We start from the raw sequence: 5,799 nt of genomic DNA on the forward strand, positions 1-5,799 counted from the left end.
GACCTCAGGGAGGCTACTGTGCTCTTTAAACTTTAAAGGTAAGTCCTTACCTTTAAAGTTTAAATGTAAGACAGGGTTTTTTGTGCATGCGCAAAGATCGCCATTCTATGGATGGCAGCCTATGCGCATGCGCAAACTAAGTTTAAAAAAACAAGCCGACGACGAGTGTGGACGGGCGTGTTGCGATGGGCTGCGCAGACAGGAGGTAAGTGTGATCGCGTTTCAGCCGGCATAAACTGCACCGGTTCCAACTGGTACAGTTTATGCCGGCTGAAAGGCCCCATCTGAACACACCCAATGTTTTCCCAATTCCCAGCGTTCTTCCACCCCCCTCAAAAAAAAAGTATGCCTATCGTTCCTTTCCTATTTATTCAGCAACTACAGGTTCCTTGGTGCAGTGCGGAACAAACAACGTAGCTCCTGCTCAGAATTTGTTTCAGTAGTGGCATGGATGCCTCTTCTGCATGAGCTCATGACTGAACTCAGGAGATCAACTGGAAGGAGGGGATACGGGTATGGGAATTAATCAGTCTTGGTAATGTAAGAACTAGCCTAAGTATGATGGATTACAGAGAAGTAAAATGAACAACCAGGTCATAATACAGGAATATTTATTTTTAAATTGTGCCATGCTTTTCAGTCCTCAAAGACCCTAAAGCCGTTTTCAGTCATCTGCAGGCAAACCTAAGCCCAGTGGACTTCAACAAACTAGGGCAGTACCTCTGTGTGGGGCTGCACTGTAAAATAATTTGAATGCATCAGATCACAGGGGGGAAGCACACTGTGGTTGCAGAAGGATATATTTATGTTATAGGTGTCAGGCAGTTGGTTCCCTTCCTCAAACGCAATGACCTGACAACAGTGATCCATGCTATGATCCCCTCGAGACTAGACTACTGCAATGCTCTTTACATGGGGCTGCCCTTGTCACAACTCTGGAAGCTGCAGCTGGTACAGAATGCAGCAGCCAGGCTGTTGATGGGTCTCCCGATGCGGGAACACGTCCAGCCTGTGCTGAAGGCTTGCACTGGCTGCCAATAGCATACCGGATTCGCTTCAAGGTGCTGGTTTTGACCTTTAAAGCCCTATATGGTCATGGGCCTGCCTACCTGAGGGACCACCTTTCGACTCATATTCCCCAGAGAGCACTGAGGTCAGGGTCTCAAAACTGTCTGACTCTCCCTGGTCCGAAAGATGCCAGATCGGCCTCTACCAGGGCGAGGGCCTTCTCAGTGGCGGCTCCATGCTGGTGGAATGAGCTCCCAGAAGACATCAGGGCCCTGCAGGACCTCCTACAGTTCTGCAGGGCCTGTAAAACGGAGCTCTTCCACCAGGCCTTCGATTAGGAGCCACTACTGACTACATACTGATAACATCTGAACAGTTAACATCTGAACTGTTAAGGCTCTCTTTGTTAACTTGAATAACAACAGCCAGCATAATTCAACCCCATGGGACGCTACCACCATCAGCATTTTATCTTTTTATATGTAGTTACTTATCAGCAAGCTTGGGAAAAGGATTTACACATTACGCTTCAAAAGGATCAGTGGTTGCGGGTATGGCGCACTACAAGCCGTATTTCGGATTCCCTTATGATTCAAGCCTCGGCATATAAACTAATGTTTAGATGGTATCTTACACCAGTTAGACTTGCGCATATGTCTTCTAATGTACGTCCGCTATGTTGGAAGAAGTGCGGTATTAAGGGGTCCTTTATTTATTTATAGTGGGACTGTGTTCATATCCAGGAATTTTGGAAACAAGTTTTACAACTCATAAAGTACTTTACAGGAGTAATTGTTCCTATGGATCCAGCTATAATTTTATTAAATCTTTGGGAAGAGGGTCAGATTCCAAGAGATTGCAAAGACCTAATCATAACCCTTTTGACTGCAGCTAAAGCAACAATTGCTCAGCATTGGAAAAATGAGAACCCTCCAACAACTGACCAATGGATAAGGAAAGTGTGGGAGTATTTTACCCTAGAAAAGTTTTCAGTATTTTTTGATAGGGAAGTTATGACAAGGTTAATTCTTAATCCTTTAGATAAATGGTTTCCTTTCTTGGAGAAGGTAGAGGCAGAGAAAATGATTTGTGAAAAATGGGCTATATCTAATATTAGTGCAATGTTGTTTTTTTCCATTATACATCTTTATTAAGTTTTCCCAAACATTATTAAAACAAAACAAACATAAACACCACCACCAACATACACCACTTCTAAAGCTGTTGATCCATAGTTTCCCATAACACCTCAATCATAGTTGAGCTATATAGGGAAATAAGGAATATAAGATTAGAACTAAGCATATTAGTGCAATGTTAATGTAAGTTTTCAGGTTCGAATTTTCTATTGTTGGGTTTTGTGGTTGTCTGAGTTTATCAAATAATATTTCTGTGATGCACCTATTATTCTGGTAACCAGTTATTCAGTATCTATACTTGTTTTATATGTGTAAAAACTGAATGCTTTATGGAAAATTATAAAACTCAATAAAGTGTTTATTTTAAAAAAAAAATGTAGTTACGATTGCCATTTGTTGCCTACTCCGTTGTTGCATTGTTCCAATGCATCTGTGTTTTAACGTATTTTAACCTACTGTAAGCCGCCCTGAGCCTGCTACTCAAGAGGGTGGGATATAAATCGAATTAATAAAATAAATAAATAAATGTTAGAGTAAAAGTAACAGAGTGCTGATGCAATATAGTACAGTGAGTCACAGTATGGTGTCTATGGGCAGCATGGTACCCAGCAGCATGCTCCCTGGAGCCCTCCTGCATTTTTCCCCTCACAGCAAAGAGCCAGTTCAGGCTTTCCTTTGTCTCACTGGAAAAGGAGGTACTTCGGAAGACCCCGAGAGGCATCACCTTTGGGTCTGCAGTGAGCATCCATTTGGAAAGAGTCGCCCCTACCATCGGAGGATGGTTGGCCTGGAACCGCCCAACATTCTGTAATTGTCCCTTATGGCAGCTATTTTACAATTTGTCCCACCTCTCATGGAAGGAAGCCATTTGGTGGTGGTGGTGGTGACGACAGTACCTGCTACCAATGCCACAAAAAGTGCCCACAGGATCAACAAGGCTAGTGAGCCAGGGACCAATGGACAGGGAGGGGGAAAGAATAAAATGAAAGTACTGTTTTACATAATCTTATAGTCAGACAGAAAGCTGCTTTACAAAGAGAGAGAGACCTGGACTCCTATGTAAGTAATGACGAGGCCTATAATCCAAATGCATGTTTTTTTTTACAGTATCAATAGTGGATGTAATAAGATCTAAATGAAATTCTACAGAAGCTACTTCCCCCCTCTGAGCTCTTTCCTTGGGAAATAAAAGAGGACACAAAAGCCCCAGTAACCTTCCCCTCTTCCTACTGTGACTGTGCTGATCAGCTTTGTCTAGATGCTCCTGTATTGCCCTGGGCTTCAGCAGAGCTTTACACAAATCTTCGGTATCAGTCTACTCTTTCTCAGCAGCTGTAATATACAGTGGCTGAGTCATTCCCTAAAAATAGCAAAGGAATACGTCAGCTTAGCCAAAGGCGCAGGCAGATTACTAATGAGGGTTCTGGATTCTTTACATGGCTGAGGAGGTCACGTGACATGAAACTGCATGTTGAAGTTGAAAAGTACTGGAATGCCAATACAGGTAACTCTTCTTTCCCAAAGGGGCAAACATGAAATCACTTTTGCTTCTAATTAAATAATTATGGCAACAGACCTAAACAGATTTAACAGACCTTCCATCTCCTGAGGGAATCCAAGGAGCAGTAGTCAAAGGGGCTAAGGGTTTCAACACTTTAACTGCTTTTCCTAAGATTCTTTGGATGAAAACACAACATAAGTAAAGTAGCACAATATGGTTTGTTCCATAGGTTCAATTTATGTTTCTGTTCACTAGTATATTTATGCATAGATGAACACAGGGCAATTCTCATACCAAGGGTCTGTGTCTAAACTGCTTCCCTGTACTATTACTTTGCATTGTACATTGTATTGCACTTACTCTGCAGTCACTTGGGAGAGGAATACAATGACAGTGCTAGAAAAGATACCCCCCCCCCAAGATACAAAATAGGGACCGTGAGAGACAAATCAGACATGAGACTGGGAATTCCATGAATGAACTCACAATTTTTTAAAAAAATTAACATGCAGGTGTGCAAGGCCCCAGTTTGGACTGGGATCACACTATGCCCCCCGTGCCGTTTTTTCAAAATGAAACAGTCCCATGGCACAGCTATTTCTCCATTGGGATAAGTGCACTGGTCCTGATATGATTTGTCCCATGTCCCAGCAGGGCAACTAGCAGCTCTGCGGGATGGTTCAGGATGGGAAAAAAGCAAGGGGAAGCCAGCTTAACCCCACACTATACTACCTCCTATGCCATGGTCCCAATCCAGACTAAAACTTTAATGCAGCTGTTTAAAACAAAAGAGCTCTTTCAGAGAATTCACATTGTCATGAGCAGTTTGACCCGCATTTATAGCGGAAGGGTTAAAAGAGAGAGACCACCCCTGACACCTTTCTTGGTTTATAGCAACACCCAAAATAAAAGCCATGTAGTACCTCTTATTAAGTGCAACCAAAACAACATAACATAGTATGCAAGCTTTCAGATTCTTCAGAACTCTTCCTCGGGCTGGATGGTTAAAGGGGGTGAGGAGGAGGAACATAAGAACACATACAAAAATCGTAGCCAACAAAGACAAGGATTCTTCAACTGGAGAGGGGGTGGAATACCTGGGAAGTCATAACTAGCTAACTCTTTTCCACTGACGTTTTACATAGAGCATCACATTAAATTAATCTCCAGTACTGTTTATATAAGAACTACCATATTGTCCTCTGCTCTCAGAGACATTTGATCAACTGCTGGTGTTTGTGTTTTCAACTGGAGGGCATCCATGCAATGGAAGCTCAATGAGTGACCCTGGGTCATTCATCCTCTGTGATCTTAGAGCCAAACTAGATGCAACAGCAGCCACCAGGCCAACCCATGGCCACCAACGGAAGAGGAGAATTTAGAAGAAGAAGAGAAGAAGAGATTGGATTTATACCCCGCCCTTCACTTGGAGTCTCAGAGCGGCTTACAAACTTCTTTCAATTCCCCTCCCCACAACAGACACCCTGTGAGGTAGGTGGGGCTGAGAGAGCTCTAACAGAAATTGCTCTTTTCAAGAACACCTCTGACAGAACTATGGCTTGTCCAAGGTCATCCAGCAGCTGCAAGCGGAGGAGTGGGAATCAAACCCGGTTCTCACAGATTAGAGTATGCGCACTTAACCACTACACTGGCTCTATTATATTACTATCTGCTACCATCAATTATGGTCTTCATTTTCAAAGACTTAGAATAAGAACCCGCCTTGCTTTAACCAAGGTAGGACATATACCATCTGGAATCCCTCATGGGATTCAGCCCTCTCAACTTTTAATTGACTAATATCGGGGCATCATAGAAATGGCTGTGAAGTAGTTTAATTGCCATCATTTAAGGATTAAGTTCTACAGTTTTAATGTCTGTTTTTATTGTCCTATAAAACTAATGCTTGCAACCCGCCCTGAGCCTGTTTGCGGGAAGGGAGGGATAGAAATTGAACCAAATAAACTGTCAGGTTCCATAGAGCAGTTGCAGTCCACAACGATTCATAAGAATAGGTTGCTTTATTACAAGTCACTATTGAGACACTTTCATGGTCACTGTCAGGAATGAAACTCAAAGCCAAGCATGTAGAGATATAGGCAGTTCAAACAGTAAAGGTCAGCCAATGAATACAGGTCGCACTCAGCAGGA

This window comes from Gekko japonicus, unplaced genomic scaffold (genome assembly GCF_001447785.1).
Source record: "Gekko japonicus isolate JY-2015 unplaced genomic scaffold, Gekko_japonicus_V1.1 scaffold11, whole genome shotgun sequence".
Taxonomy (NCBI): domain Eukaryota; kingdom Metazoa; phylum Chordata; class Lepidosauria; order Squamata; family Gekkonidae; genus Gekko; species Gekko japonicus.